The sequence below is a fragment of the Uloborus diversus genome, unplaced genomic scaffold (genome assembly GCF_026930045.1).
Source record: "Uloborus diversus isolate 005 unplaced genomic scaffold, Udiv.v.3.1 scaffold_963, whole genome shotgun sequence".
NCBI lineage: Eukaryota > Metazoa > Arthropoda > Arachnida > Araneae > Uloboridae > Uloborus > Uloborus diversus.
The window spans coordinates 1-14,703 of NW_026559191.1; the positions used below are offsets into that span (position 1 = coordinate 1).

Genomic DNA, 14,703 nt, shown 5'->3' on the forward strand with positions numbered 1-14,703 from the left:
GTTCACAGGCATGGAAGATTGAAATGATGAAAACCTTTGAAATACTATTATGTAATGCAATTAGCCCGGTAGATTTTATATGCTGAAAATGGACAATTTCGCATCTGTATGTCTTCTTTATTCATATGTGTCTCATTTTTCTGGTTCACCTTTATTTTTTATTTATAAACTACAGAAAACATGTAAATAATTATCACAAGACTTTTGTATGATATTAGAAAAAAATATTTCTGTGGGGAATTTTTTTGTAATTTAAAGTTTCTGTTACAAAAAATTGAGCCTTGCTCGAGGCAGTCGTGGCCGAGTGGTTAAGGCGATGGACTTGAAATCCATTGGGAATTTCCCGCGTAGGTTCGAATCCTGCCGACTGCGAGTAGAATGCGCCGAATCTTTTATTGCGAAAATGAATGTGGTTGATATAGACGATAAATGAGTTTGATTAAGTGATTGAGGGGCTAACTATCTGAAATGTTAAGCAGTCTTTGGAATTTTTGAAATTATTTGTAGAAAATATATCATAAACATTATTTGGCTTGGCAGTTTTTTCCAACTTCTGCGCAATATGTAAATTGAAACCCCTTCACTTCATACCATTTTGTATTATTCAATTTCTAAAGTAAAAACTTGTTATCGAATTACAGAACAGTAGTTTGGTTTAAATTTTTTCCTTGGACGAACAGCAGTTGTGGCCGAGTGGTTAAGGCGATGGACTCGAAATCCATTGGGACATTCCCGCGCAGGTTCGAATCCTGTCAACTGCGAGTTCCTGGAAGCAATTCCTCCTTTCCGGGAACTAGAACTTTTGACAGCGCACGAGTTTTTAACGCACAAAATTTTGAAATAAATAATATTTGCTTTCTTCCCCATAGAGTATCGTTTTTCGCTGTCCTTTGGATATAAATTTTTAAAACCTTCTTGATTCTTAACTTGAAAAAAAAAACTTTATCTGCCGTACATAAATGAGATTCGAAGAATTTATTATTATAAATTAGGGAAAAGACACAAAAAATAATTAAGTTTTATTCCTTGTGATCAAGTCAAGTAAAACAATCATTGTGTTTCCTTTAGAAGTTTTTTAAATTGTTCACGGTACAATCGCGGGATATTTATTTTGTTTTCAAGACAAAAGAAATATAAAATATATTCCACACTGAATAAACACTGTAAAATGCCTTTCAGTTAACAGAAATTTAAGGGCGATGTGCCTAGCATCGAGCAGTCGTGGCCGAGTGGTTAAGGCGATGGACTAGAAATCCATTGGGATCTTCCCGCGTAGGTTCGAATCCTACCGACTGCGAGGTTCTGTTTTGTGTTTCAGAACTAACTGGAACGGATGAATTTTTAGATTTCCGGATTTAACGTACATCAGTCACACTATTGAAGTCCAAGACGAAAGTAAATTTTTTAATAATGTTCGTTTCTGTTTCATGTTTCGTTTCGACAACAATTGGATTTTTCTTCACACTAATAAAAAATCAATACAGAATAGAGGAATATTGAAAGAGAACAAGGTCTAGGGATTTTAAGTCAGAATCTCCCTAACAAACAATTTTTTTCCTACAAAAAAAGTGTGTTCACCGGCATGGAAGATTGAAATGGTGAAAACCTTTGAAATACTATTATCTAATGCAATTAGCCCGGTAGATTTTATATGCTGAAAATGGACAATTTCGCATCTGTATGTATTCTTTATTCATATGTGTCTGATTTTTCTGGTTCACTTTTTTTTTTATTTATAAACTACAGAAAACATGTAAATAATTATCACAAGACTTTTGTATGATATTAGAAAAAAATATTTCTGCGGGGAATTTTTTTGTAATTTAAAATTTCTGTTACAAAAAATTGAGCCTTGCTCGAGGCAGTCGTGGCCGAGTGGTTAAGGCGATGGACTTGAAATCCATTGGGAATTTCCCGCGTAGGTTCAAATCCTGCCGACTGCGAGTAGAATGCGTTGAATCTTTTATTGCGAAAATGAATGTGGTTAATATAGACGATAAATGAGTTTGATTAAGTGATTGAGGGGCTAACTATCTGAAATGTTAAGCAGCCTTTGGAATTTTTGAAATTATTTGTAGAAAATATATCATAAACATTATTTGGCTTGGCAGTTTTTTCCAACTTCTGCGCAATATGTAAATTGAAACCCCTTCACTTCATACCATTTTGTATTATTCAATTTCTAAAGTAAAAACTTGTTATCGAATTACAGAACAGTAGTTTGGTTTAAATTTTTTCCTTGGACGAACAGCAGTTGTGGCCGAGTGGTTAAGGTGATGGACTCGAAATCCATTGGGACATTCCCGCGCAGGTTCGAATCCTGTCAACTGCGAGTTCCTGGAAGTAATTCCTCCTTTCCGGGAACTAGAACTTTTGACAGCGCACGAGTTTTTAACGCACAAAATTTTGAAATATATAATATTTGCTTTCTTCCCCATAGAGTATCGTTTTTCGCTGTCCTTTGGATATAAATTTTTAAAACCTTCTTGATTCTTAACTTGAAAAAAAAACTTTATCTGCCGTACATAAATGAGATTCGAAGAATTTATTATTATAAATTAGGGAAAAGACACAAAAAATAATTAAGTTTTATTCCTTGTGATCAAGTCAAGTAAAACAATCATTGTGTTTCCTTTAGAAGTTTTTTAAATTGTTCACGGTACAATCGCGGGATATTTATTTTGTTTTCAAGACAAAAGAAATATAAAATATATTCCACACTGAATAAACACTGTAAAATGCCTTTCAGTTAAGAGAAATTTAAGGGCGATGTGCCTAGCACCGAGCAGTCGTGGGCGAGTGGTTAAGGCGATGGACTAGAAATCCATTGGGATCTTCCCGCGTAGGTTCGAATCCTACCGACTGCGACGTTGTGTTTCAGAACTAACTGGAACGGATGAATTTTTAGATTTTCGGATTTAACGTACATCAGTCACACTATTGAAGTCCAAGACGAAAGTAAATTTTTTAATAATGTTCCTTTCTGTTTCATGTTTCGTTTCGACAACAATTGGATTTTTCTTCATACTAATAAAAAATTAATACAGAATAGAGGAATATTGAAAGAGAACAAGGTCTAGGGATTTTAAGTCAGAATCTCCCTAACAAACAATTTTTTTTCCTACAAAAAAAGTGTGTTCACAGGCATGGAAGATTGAAATGATGAAAACCTTTGAAATACTATTATGTAATGCAATTAGCCCGGTAGATTTTATGTGCTGAAAATGGACAATTTCGCATCTGTATGTCTTCTCTATTCATATGTGTCTCATTTTTCTGGTTCACCTTTATTTTTTATTTATAAACTACAGAAAACATGTAAATAATTATCACAAGACTTTTGTATGATATTAGAAAAAAATATTTCTGTGGGGAATTTTTTTGTAATTTAAAGTTTCTGTTACAAAAAATTGAGCCTTGCTCGAGGCAGTCGTGGCCGAGTGGTTAAGGCGATGGACTTGAAATCCATTGGGAATTTCCCGCGTAGGTTCGAATCCTGCCGACTGCGAGTAGAATGCGTTGAATCTTTCATTGCGAAAATGAATGTGGTTGATATAGACGATAAATGAGTTTGATTAAGTGATTGAGGGGCTAACTATCTGAAATGTTAAGCAGTCTTTGGAATTTTTGAAATTATTTGTAGAAAATATACCATAAACAATATCTGGCTTGGCATTTTTTTCCAACTTCTGCGCAATATGTAAATTGAAACCGCTTCATTTCATACAATTTTGTATTATTCAATTTCTAAAGTAAAAACTTATCGAATTACAGAACAGTCCCAGGAAAAAATGTCAGCGTAAAACCTTCAAAAAAAAATCCTCGTAAAACTAGCAGTTATTTCGGACTGATTTCCCTACGTAAAACCTGATCAAAACCTGCAGGCTCTGTTCAGGTTTTTTAGTCCGAAATAACTGCTAATAACCTGCGCCTTCGAGATACCTGAAGGTTCTATTCAGGTTTTTTAGTCCGAAATAACTGCTAATAACCTGTGCCTTCGATTTCCTGCAGGCTCTGTTCAGGTTTTTTGTCCGAAATAACTGCTAATAACCTGTGCCTTCGATTTTCCTGCAGGCTCTGTTCAGGTTTTTTTGTCCGAAATAACTGTTAATAGCCTGCACCTTTGATTTACCGGCAGGCTCTGTACAGGCTTTTTAATCCATTATAACCGGCGTTGAAAAGCTTTCGATTTACGTTCAGACCCTGTACAGGTTCTATGTCTAAAAAAAGTCAAACACATGTAGTTGTTGTCTTGTGCCGACTGGGTTGGCAACTTTTGGGGTAGGTTGCTTCACTTTTCCAACTGTACTGTAATTTGGAGTAAAGTCTGATTTCCGCTGTACACACACATGCCATAAGGACACGTTTAACGGGTGAGCTATTATTCACAGAACGTTCAAAGGCAGGGGCGGACTAGATCCCCCAAGTGGGTGTGAACCTTGATTCCCAAAGGGCGCAAAAATTAAAAATAAAGGTGCACAGGTTCAGGAAGCTGGAAATAGAAAAAAAAAAAACCAAAGGCGCACCAGTTTGGGGGCGCAGGATGAAAACCGAGGGAGCAAAAGGATAAAAAATAAGGAGCACAGGTGTGAAAAAGGAGAAAAAAAAGTTGAAGCCAAAAAAAAAAACCTGTTTGAGGCATAAAAAAAATCTGTGAAGGCCACAGGTTTGAGAGCGCAAAAAAAAATCTGAAGTTCTAGTTTCGAGGAAGCACAGGCAGGTGGAAGCACCGGCCTGTGGTCCGATGGGCCAGTTCGCCCCTGCACAAGGACAGGAGAGAGAAAGTACATCTATGTCCAAACTGGGATTCGAACCTAGGACCTCCCCATTCAAAGTCAGACTTCTCACACCGCTAGACAAAGGGTCAGCGCTGGTATTCACGGCTTCTTTATTACAGAGCCCCTCGTTTGAAACACCTATAGATAGATCACATGCAAAACTGTATCAAGATTTGTAAACACAAGGAGTGAAGAGCGTCTGAACCAATGGGTTGCGACAATATTCATGTATGATTAGAAACAGTCTTGACGCATCCACCCACACTTATACTCAGAATAAAGTATGCTAACTTGGAACTGGAACTCCTAATGCTTGTTCCTTTAAAGCTGGATGCAGCTTAGAAAACAGCTCATAATAGCTTCTTTACTGAATGACTGCAAAGCAACTTTTCTTTCATTGTTGTACAATGTCTGCTCTGTATTGTTCACCAGACAGAGAAAGAAATATCATTTTTCTTAGAAAAAACGGTTTCCTGTCCCTATGACACAATTGTTCAAGTTTGCAAAAATATATCTATTTTAAAAGAATAAGAAAATAAAAACAAATTTTAAAAATATCCACAAAATCTTGGAGTTGCTGCAAAAACTACGAAACGGAAAATGTCAAAATGTCCAAACTAAATAAATATATTTCAAAATGCAAAAAACTAGTTAACGTGCAAATTCTAATACATAAGCAGGTTAAAATCATTGAATAAATTTATTGATATAAATAGGATATGGTGAAAGAAAGTTTAAAATTTGAATTGAAAATAAAATCGCATAAATAATTTTAACTAATTTTCTAGTTTGATCAAATGCCACACCTCTGTGATTCTGAAAATATTTAATTATTTAAGCTTCGGCAATTATAACATGTTATACAGTCGAACCTTGTTAAAACGAACTTGCTTAACGCGAATGAAATGCCATTCCTTGTCAGACAAAGCTACAAATTAGTCTTAAACCATTTCTTTAACATGAAGAGGATTTAGACGAAATCCCACATAAGACAAAGAAAATTTCAAGGTATTGAAGAAAAAGGGAAAAGAAAATCTCCATACTTTAACATAAAATTACTTTCGAAAGTCGAAAGATCTGCATTTGAATGCAAGCGACATGGCTGGCAGCGAGAAAATTCCTTTCCTCGGGAAGGAAAATCGGGAAAACCACGTTGTTCAAGAAAGTACTAAATTTAGCTGTAGATTATGCTTACAGTAAAAAAAGCTGGGATGAACAGTGAAATCTTCGACAAATGGCTGACAAACCTAGATTTAAAATTTCATTGTGAAAAAAAAAGTCTAATTCTGGACACTTGTTCTGCCCAAGTAGAGGTTTAAGGTCTAAAAGCGATAAAGTGTTTTTTTTTACCCATCAACACAGCAGTGAAATTCCAGTCTTGAGATCAAGGAAAAATCAGATGTTTGAAAATGCACTATCGCAGAGAACTGGTTCGAATAGCCATTGCCTCTGTTTCGAATTACTTGTTTCTTACTTAGAAATTATAAACATAAATGCTTGGGTGTACATTTTTGTACAAAGGTACTTGGTTCTTATATTTTCTGAGACACAAGAACAAAAAAAAAAAATATGTGTGCGTACACAAAATCCGGTAAACGTGGAAATCGATTAACACGAAATTCGGTTAACACAAAATATTTTGGCATCCCTGTTGAGAACTTAAATGATTATTATTCGAATAATAGATCTGCATTGCTTGCATCTATATTATTTAGCTACGACCTCCAAGGCAGAATAAACCCAAAGCGGTCAGGGCTTTACTAACTTGAGGTCCCTACCTAACAACTGTGACATGACTCACAGCAGTACATAAGATTTATACAATTTAAGAAATAATAGCAATTAAATTTGAAGATGCATTGAGTACCAAATTTTGCTAAAAACCGAATATTTGGTCAAAATCCTAACTGAATATCTGGCTGAATACCAAATAACTGTGGTGAAAATTTTTAACCATATTATTTGTATCTTTATTTCAGGTCAATTTAAAGCAGTTCATGTATTTGTGTCTTAGGTGTAAAGTAAATTCATTTCAATTTAAAATCCTTAAATGTATCTAGCAGGGCTCAAAAATTATATTGCCCAACATACCTGGGGCTTGTAAAAATTCTGATTGGACAATTGACCCTTATATGCCCGGCTTGGCATATAATTATTATAATTTTTTTTTTTTTATTGATTATTGGTAATTTTACTGGCAACTTATTATGTACTATTTATTTAAACTTCCATTTCTGTTTAATATTGAAATAATTCTTGTTTCAGATATAATGCTGTTAAATTTTTTGTCTGATTAATGCTATATGACAAATTTAAATATTTTTGTTATTTTCAATAAAAAACCGAACATGTAAAATTTTTATTTGGGCATCTATTTTTCAGGCAAACATGACCGGCAGGGCATGTAAAATATTCAAGATATCAATTTGAATTCTTAATTATAATTAAATTGAAATATTAATTTGATTTCTTATTTCACCAGAAAAAAAAACAATTAAAAAAACTTAGATATTTTTAATTTGTTTTCTAAGTATTTGGTAAGACAACTATCTTTTATTCGGAAAATCATCTTAATATAGGAACAGGCCAGAAAAATTTTAGATGCACATATGAGTTACTTGAAGGTTAAAGAGATCACTGTTTTTAATGGTCTCGGTTATATGGCGTTTTTTTATATTCTCTCGACAAGAGCGATATAACGAGGGGCTACTGTATTATTATTAATCATCATTAATTTATTAAATAGAGTCAAATCTCGATAACTTGAATATTCCTTTATCTCGAATTTTCATCGTTTCCCAAACTCTTGAGACTGTTGTGGAAACTTCCCCATAGCTCAAACTACCAATAACTCGTACCTTTTAGCTGGTCTTTTGGGACTTCAAGTTATTATGAGTTGGCTGAATATTATTTTTTTTATCATAAGCATAATTTTTTTAAAAATAGCTGTTTATTGACTTTACATATTTATGAACACTTAGCATTAGAAGTTTTTTTTTTTCTGTTACAATAATCAAATGTTTTGATGTTGTATGTCTCATAAAATGTAAGAAAACTAAGTTGCATATTTACATCAAGGTTGCATTATTTGTAATGATCAGTTTTTACTGAAGTTAAGAAGGAAAGAAAAATTATCTCCTCAAAAAATGTGAGAGAGGCAAAATATTCTATTTTTCTGTAATGATTTGATATGACACCTCATTACCCTTCAAATGTTACCTATTTTATTTTAAATTAGTGGTACCCACACGGCTTTGCCCTTAGTAGGAAATTAAAAGGTCTTTTGGCTCGCCTGTATATTTACAAAAAATGTATGGTGAATCTCTCCCCAATTGGCTGGCCTATGTTCCTCGTTATGATAACTTGGTAATTTACTCATCCATCTTATGATAATTTTGCTCGGGAAAATGTTCTTAAAATTGGAATAGAAAAAGAACAAAATCAAATTTTCGAAAAATCGCCTTGAGGTGCACACTCCCATGCTACAAACTAACTTTGTTCCAAATTTTATGAAAATCGGCCGAACGGTCTAGGTGCTATGCACGTCACAGAGATCCAGACAGAGCGACTTTCAGATGTATTATTACTAAAGATGTCATGTCATTTCAACTTAGGTTGGATCAAGCAATCATAAAATGTTGATGTGGTCTATGATGACTTGAACTTCTTTTATTAAAGTTATTAGCAATAATTGATTAAAGTTATTATTGAAGCATATATATTTAATGCAATTAATGTTATATTTTAAATATAATTAAATAAACACATGCTGAAAAATTACTTTACACATAAAGTTTGCATAATTTTCTCAGCATCAACTTAAGCAGTTTTTAGTTTTCAAGTTTAAATCAGTTTTTGACACCAAAGTGGTTGAGAGTATTGCAAATAATATAATTTATACTTTCTGAAATAAAACCAAATGAAACATAAAAAACTACTTCACTTACCTTTTAATCAATTTGAAACATTGAAAACAATATTTATTATTATTGTTGCACACTTAAGAGAGGCTGGGAAAAAAAGATTTCAAGACAACGTATGATTTTTCATGAAAATTTTCTATCACAATCCACAGGGTTGGCAAGTTTTTGACAGGTGATGGTTTTATCCGGTTTTGTGTGTGTGACCGCAGGTTTTACTGTTGTGTCAAAAACCTCTTTTTGACATAATTGTCAAAAACTTTAATTCATGTCCAAAACATATCTGAAATTATTGACACACAAAATTACCTTAACAAGTGGTCCTTCATTCTATAAATTTTGATTTCAGACTCTGAAGAAAATTTCTGAACTGTTTTATATTTTTAGATGATGTGCTATACATATATAATAGTTTTTACTTCAACAAGCTGCTTCTTTGAAAAAAAAAAGAAAGAGACTTTTTTCCGCCTGACTTCAATTTTGCTTTTAAAGCTTGTTTTGTCTTATTTAGAGACGTACCGAGTACTGGGTACTCGGCCAAATCTTGATCAGGCACTCGGCGAATACCAAGTAGTTGTAAAAGATTATTTAGACATGGAAGTCTATACTACTATTGCAATGATTTCAAAATTCGTCACGTGTGTGTCGACGGTTCTTCTTAAAACATAATTGGAACTCGGTACTCGGCCGAGCACTCAGTCAAACTGCTACTCGGTACGTCTCTAGTCTTATTTGTGTCATTCAAAAAAAAGAAAATTTTAAGTTGCTCAAAAAAAAATCTTAATTTGTCGTATGATGTTCTGAATTTTACCGAATGATAAAATACGAGCATGAGCACAAACATGTATCTAAATATCATTATTAATTTTAAAAAAATCATAATAGTAATAATTTTAATGTGCAGTCTCTAAATTTATCGAATCACAAGAAAATTGTCGACAATGAACATTTTTGGTAGGTTTGTCACAGTGACCTGGACCTCCCATTGGGATGCCACAGCTTCAACAAGTGTTTTGAAACAATTAAGATTAAAATGGCAACAATTGAAGCCCTGTGTCTGTACATTGGTGCTTGGATTCGTAGTCGGTGAGATATTGATGCGTAGGTTTAGAGGAAAGTTCTGAACTGGTTAAACGATATAGGATGTACACTGGTTTTTACAATACATGGCCCAGCCCTAGCGGCCACTCCCTTAAACCTTTAATCCCCTTTTATTCGATTTTTTTTAAATAATAAAATTTAATTCACTTTTTTTTTTCTGTTTGAGACATATATAAATTGAGAGGGAAGAATCACTAAAAACCTAAAACTGAATACAACTTTTTCTTACCGTGGAATACGTGTATACGGAAGGAAGTCGTTTTTCAGCTCTTTTGATAACTAGACAGGTATATTGATAAATTTGATAGGCAATCAACAATATTGTACACACAAGAAATAATCATAATAAAACAAAATTAATTAATAATTAATATACAATCAACAATTCATTAATTAAAAATAGATAAATTTAACTAAATTTTACCTAGATTAATTCTTTTTCACACGTATTTTAATAAAAAGTTATCAAAAAAGTCTTCGGCTTGAAAGTTTTAAGCAGGTCTTTTATTAAACTTTATGTTGAGTTGATTTTTGGATGATAATCAATAATAAAAGGAATTCAAACAATTCCTTTTGTCAATTTAATACGACAATAAGTTTCTATTTTGTCATGACAAAATGGGAGCTTTCATAATTTAGCTACAGAAAGATTAATCATGATCTCAAAAAATTTTTTATAAAGATAAACTCAAAAAAAAAAAAAAAAAAAAAAGATGCATCGAATACATTCTGGCGATGCATTTTGTACGAATCCTTGTGAGACCCAGCCTGCTGAGTAAGATCAAAATCGCATAGTACTGTACGAATCGCTAAGAGATATAGTACTAAAGAAAATTTTTAATGGTCAACTGTTTTTGAATATAAGTTTAGTGAAGTGCTACTGACTTCCGGAACTAAATAATAAACTGATATTCGCGGGGAAGATGAAAGATTAATACACATAATACTTATTTAACTAACACGAGCAAAGAGCTGAAAATACACTTCCGTAAACAATCAACATGGCGATCGAGTGGCTTTTGGCTGTTGCCACTTTTTCGTGAAGCATCGTCGAAACCTCCCGCCTTTTACATTGTGCGCACGCGCAGTATCTGCTGATTGCATGGTGAACAAAGTATCTATTTTTAAAAATCATGAAAAACTTAAAATATTATGTCTTTTGTGCTCAAATGATGCATGTTTTTCGTTTTTCAGAAATTCTGTGAGGATCAACAGAAGTTTATCAGCAAAAAGTCGTTCAAGTCTCTTTTAATATTGATTTTCTTTGAGCTGGGTGTATCCGGGGGGGGGGGGGATCATTGCGCCATTAAAATTTTCAGAAGGGATTCTTTCGACATTTTTTTTCGCTTCTTTGGGGGATCTCGCTTCTTCGGAAGTTCAGTAGTTTTACAAGGGAGTGTTCTTGTGCTCTGGGGGGAGGATCCCTTGCTTAAAAAAAGCATTTTTTACAAAAAATATATTGTTTTACCGGCAGGATAGAAAACTGATTTTTTTTTTCACTTGAATGTTCTGAATACCGCACGCTCTTCGTGGAGAGAAGCGGTGGGGGGGGGGGGGGGGAGCAATTGTTTGAAACTACGGTTTTGAATAAATATATTTATTTAAAAGGGAAAAAATCAGATGATAACAATTCAAAAATAGCTCATTTGAAATGGAAATCCAATCTAAAAGTATAACTATATTAAAGAAAATTGTCCGAAAAACTGATGCGTAACACCTGCAATGTAAGTTATACTAGGAGGAAAGAAAACAGCAAAAATCACTCTCACATTCGTTTTCGAAAGCCGGGGGGGGGGGGGGGATGACGGGCCTGCTGTTTTGTTTGTCAGTAGAAAACTATAAAGTCTTTCGAAAATGGTTGAATTCACTCCTCAAATACCTGTACTATTTTTTAGAACGTTGAATTGCAATTATCATAGATTTAAAAAACCATGGGCGCCCATATGAGGGGGAATGGGGGGCTCAAGCCTCCCCCCCCCCTTCTCCTTTAGAAATCAGAACTTTTTTGCTTTTAGTACTCTTTTCTTTACAAAAATGTAAAAACATTTCTTCTCCAACCGTTAATGAATAAGTTATTAAAAATGTGAAATTTCAATTACTCTAATCAACTGAAAACGCGGTTCCCATGTGGACAATATCTTGCAAAACCACAACGAATATATCTGAGCCCCCCCCCCTTCTTCAAATTTTGCATATGGGCGCCCATGTAAAAAGCTGTACATTACTAGAACTTTCCCTGCATAAAACCTACTTTTAAATTCTCCTCCGAAAAACCTGTACTGATATCAGTAGAAAATTTTCTAAGTTCAAATTATTCTCCTGTGACTGCATCTACCTGTCAAATCCCTGTGTTGTTTTATGCAAAGTTAAATTACCCTCCTAAAACCTGTTTATTACCTGCATTGTCCCTGCATTAAACCTGTATCCAAGTTTTCCCTTTGAAAAACCTGCATTAACCTTCCTAAAACCTGTAGTTCAATGCAGGTTTTATGCTGACATTTTTTCCTGGGTTAAACTTTGATTTATCGTTAAAATGCCTTCGTACCATATTTGATCAATTATTTTTAAAAAGTGGTCTATTCGTTTAAATGACTGCTCAATCAATCACAATTATTAGCATGAAAATGACGGCAAAAGTTTGAGAAAACAGAGTAAAGAGTTTGTTTTGCTCATCGTTCCCTTAAGCTTAGAACTTTATAAATGACTTTAGGTTTCTTTATATAAATTGGCTTCAGTCATGGTCTTTTTCTGTGAAAGAGCACTTTGAAAAATGAACGTTTTGACATGAACCGCGAGGAAATAAAAGTTCAATTTTGTCATTTTCTCAACCCCACCTGCAGATAATTCTCTGAATATTTGATTTCATTTTCAGGCAAAACAAGAACAAGACCCGACTCGAGTTTAACCCATGAAAAGAACATCAGTCATAATGCCCGCAAGAGCCTCGGGAAGTTCTGTTGATGATTTCAGATTGATTTAGCCATCCAGTTATTAGCAAGCTTGAGAAAAAAGCGGTCGAAGCCATCACAGCCCACGGGGTAAAGGAATGGTTGTTTGATTTAGTGCGGTAATTCCTCCGTCGACAAAATTAAAAATAACCTGTGTGGGCCAGAAAAGTTTTTCGATTCCCACCGAAGTGCAATCTGATGTGCACACCTGATGCCAACTGCAATTTGGGAAGCGGTGTTTCTTTTGCCGCTAGTGACTCCTCCCCGCCTACTTCATAGGACAAAGCTCTCCTGAATACCAAATGTCGAGGAAGAGCGGCAAAATTAGAAGTTGTATACTGTGTAATGATCGATTACTGTGCATATTTTGATGCCTGCGGGAGTCGGTTCTTATAGCATTTGCTAATTCAGTAATAAATCACTCCTTTCCAGATATTCACCTGATGCAGTCTGACATTGCTGGATGCATTCGCTGACATGATGGAAAGCGGTCATTTGCAAACACAGATGCTGTGGGTATTGAACTATGGCTCGAAATTGATTGGCTTCAGACATATTAAGTCGACCGTGTCTAGATATTATACACTAGTGAAAAAATGAAAAACAAAAATAGGAAATGGGGTATTGCCACTGCCTCCTAAAATTTATAGCAAGCACTTCAATGAGGCTTTCGGGACATTTTATGAAGCTTTTGTTGCCTTAGACTTGGGCCATACTTTTGAGAGTCTGTCGAAAGTTCGACGTACCACTGTGCAGTAAGTGTACCTCTAATTGCTATCAAAGGGGTCCAGTTATCAAAGGAAATGGCACCCCAGACCATAATGCCTTGTTGAGGACCAGTGTGGCGTGTAAAAGTGAAACCAGGTTCCCCCCTCTGCCCTGGGTGTCTCCAAACACGTCGTCGATGATCGTCATGGCACAGTTGGAAGCTAGATTCGTCGTTAAAGACTATACGTCCCCAGTCGGCACCATTCTAACCTGATCGAGTCATGCACCACTGTAATCTGACTCGGCAGTGAGTAGGCGTCAGTGGCAGGTGGCGTAACAGTCGGCGCGAGCATGGATTTCGTTGTCCCAACCGTCTGTAAATGGTCATGATGGACACTGGTGTTTGGGTTGAATATCTGATGGTTCATAGAGATGAAGAAAGCGCTGTGACTGCTGATCGGACAATCACTCTGTCATCACGATCTGTTGTGACCCAAGATCGACCGCTACCATCCTGCAGTGTTGCCAGATTGGGGGAAATTTCCCCATTTTGGGGAAATCTGGTGCTTTTTGGGGAAATGGATTTTGAGGGGAATTCTTTGGGGAAAAATTTTTTCTTGGGAAAAACCTGGGGGAAAATAAAAACCTCGGGAAATTTTTTTTTGTATTTAAATTCGCGTCTTGACATCTGGTAGTTACATTGTTTGTATCAAACAGCGCTGGTTTAGCTTTGCTTAACTTTATGGAATTCGCATTTCGCATTATGTGGAATATTATGCGTCGCATTAATAGTTCTGCGTGAGTAACTAGTTGATACTTCAAACAGGCAAAAATAAGTGTGATGAAGAATGTTCTTGGATAAATATATACAAAAACCATAGCTTAAATATACATACGGAAGCAGAGTAGTAAATGCGAGTAGAAAAAAAATATTCGGTTATTTCTTATCTCTTGGTCAGGCGCTTCTATTTGTGACTAGTGGCACCCGCACGGCTTTGCCCGTAGGTGAAAATTAAAAGGTATTTTGGTTCCCCTGTATATTTACGAATAAATATGTATGATGAATTTCTCGCCAATTGGCTTGCCCACGTTATGGTTCCACATTATGATAACTTGGTAATTTAGTCGTTCATCTTGTGATAGTTTTGCTCGGGAAAATGTTATTAAAATTGGAATAAAAAAAGAACAAAATCGAATTTTCGAAAAATCGCTTAAAGGTGCACACCCCCAAGCTACAAACTAATTCTT

At 34.9% G+C, this 14,703-nt stretch overlaps 7 non-coding genes across 7 annotated transcripts; all 7 read left to right on the plus strand.

The window, feature by feature from the left end:
* Positions 1–290: 290 nt before the first annotated feature.
* On the plus strand, positions 291–372 carry Trnas-uga (transfer RNA serine (anticodon UGA)). Its single transcript has one exon. It is a non-coding gene; the product is annotated as a tRNA-Ser (tRNA).
* A 307-nt stretch (positions 373–679) lies between these two features.
* On the plus strand, positions 680–761 carry Trnas-cga (transfer RNA serine (anticodon CGA)). Its single transcript has one exon. It is a non-coding gene; the product is annotated as a tRNA-Ser (tRNA).
* A 454-nt stretch (positions 762–1,215) lies between these two features.
* Positions 1,216–1,297, plus strand: Trnas-aga (transfer RNA serine (anticodon AGA)). Its single transcript has one exon. It is a non-coding gene; the product is annotated as a tRNA-Ser (tRNA).
* A 564-nt stretch (positions 1,298–1,861) lies between these two features.
* Trnas-uga (transfer RNA serine (anticodon UGA)) lies at positions 1,862–1,943 on the plus strand. The gene has a single exon. It is a non-coding gene; the product is annotated as a tRNA-Ser (tRNA).
* A 307-nt stretch (positions 1,944–2,250) lies between these two features.
* On the plus strand, positions 2,251–2,332 carry Trnas-cga (transfer RNA serine (anticodon CGA)). Its single transcript has one exon. It is a non-coding gene; the product is annotated as a tRNA-Ser (tRNA).
* Positions 2,333–2,785: 453 nt separating this feature from the next.
* Positions 2,786–2,867, plus strand: Trnas-aga (transfer RNA serine (anticodon AGA)). Its single transcript has one exon. It is a non-coding gene; the product is annotated as a tRNA-Ser (tRNA).
* A 559-nt stretch (positions 2,868–3,426) lies between these two features.
* On the plus strand, positions 3,427–3,508 carry Trnas-uga (transfer RNA serine (anticodon UGA)). Its single transcript has one exon. It is a non-coding gene; the product is annotated as a tRNA-Ser (tRNA).
* Positions 3,509–14,703: the final 11,195 nt, after the last annotated feature.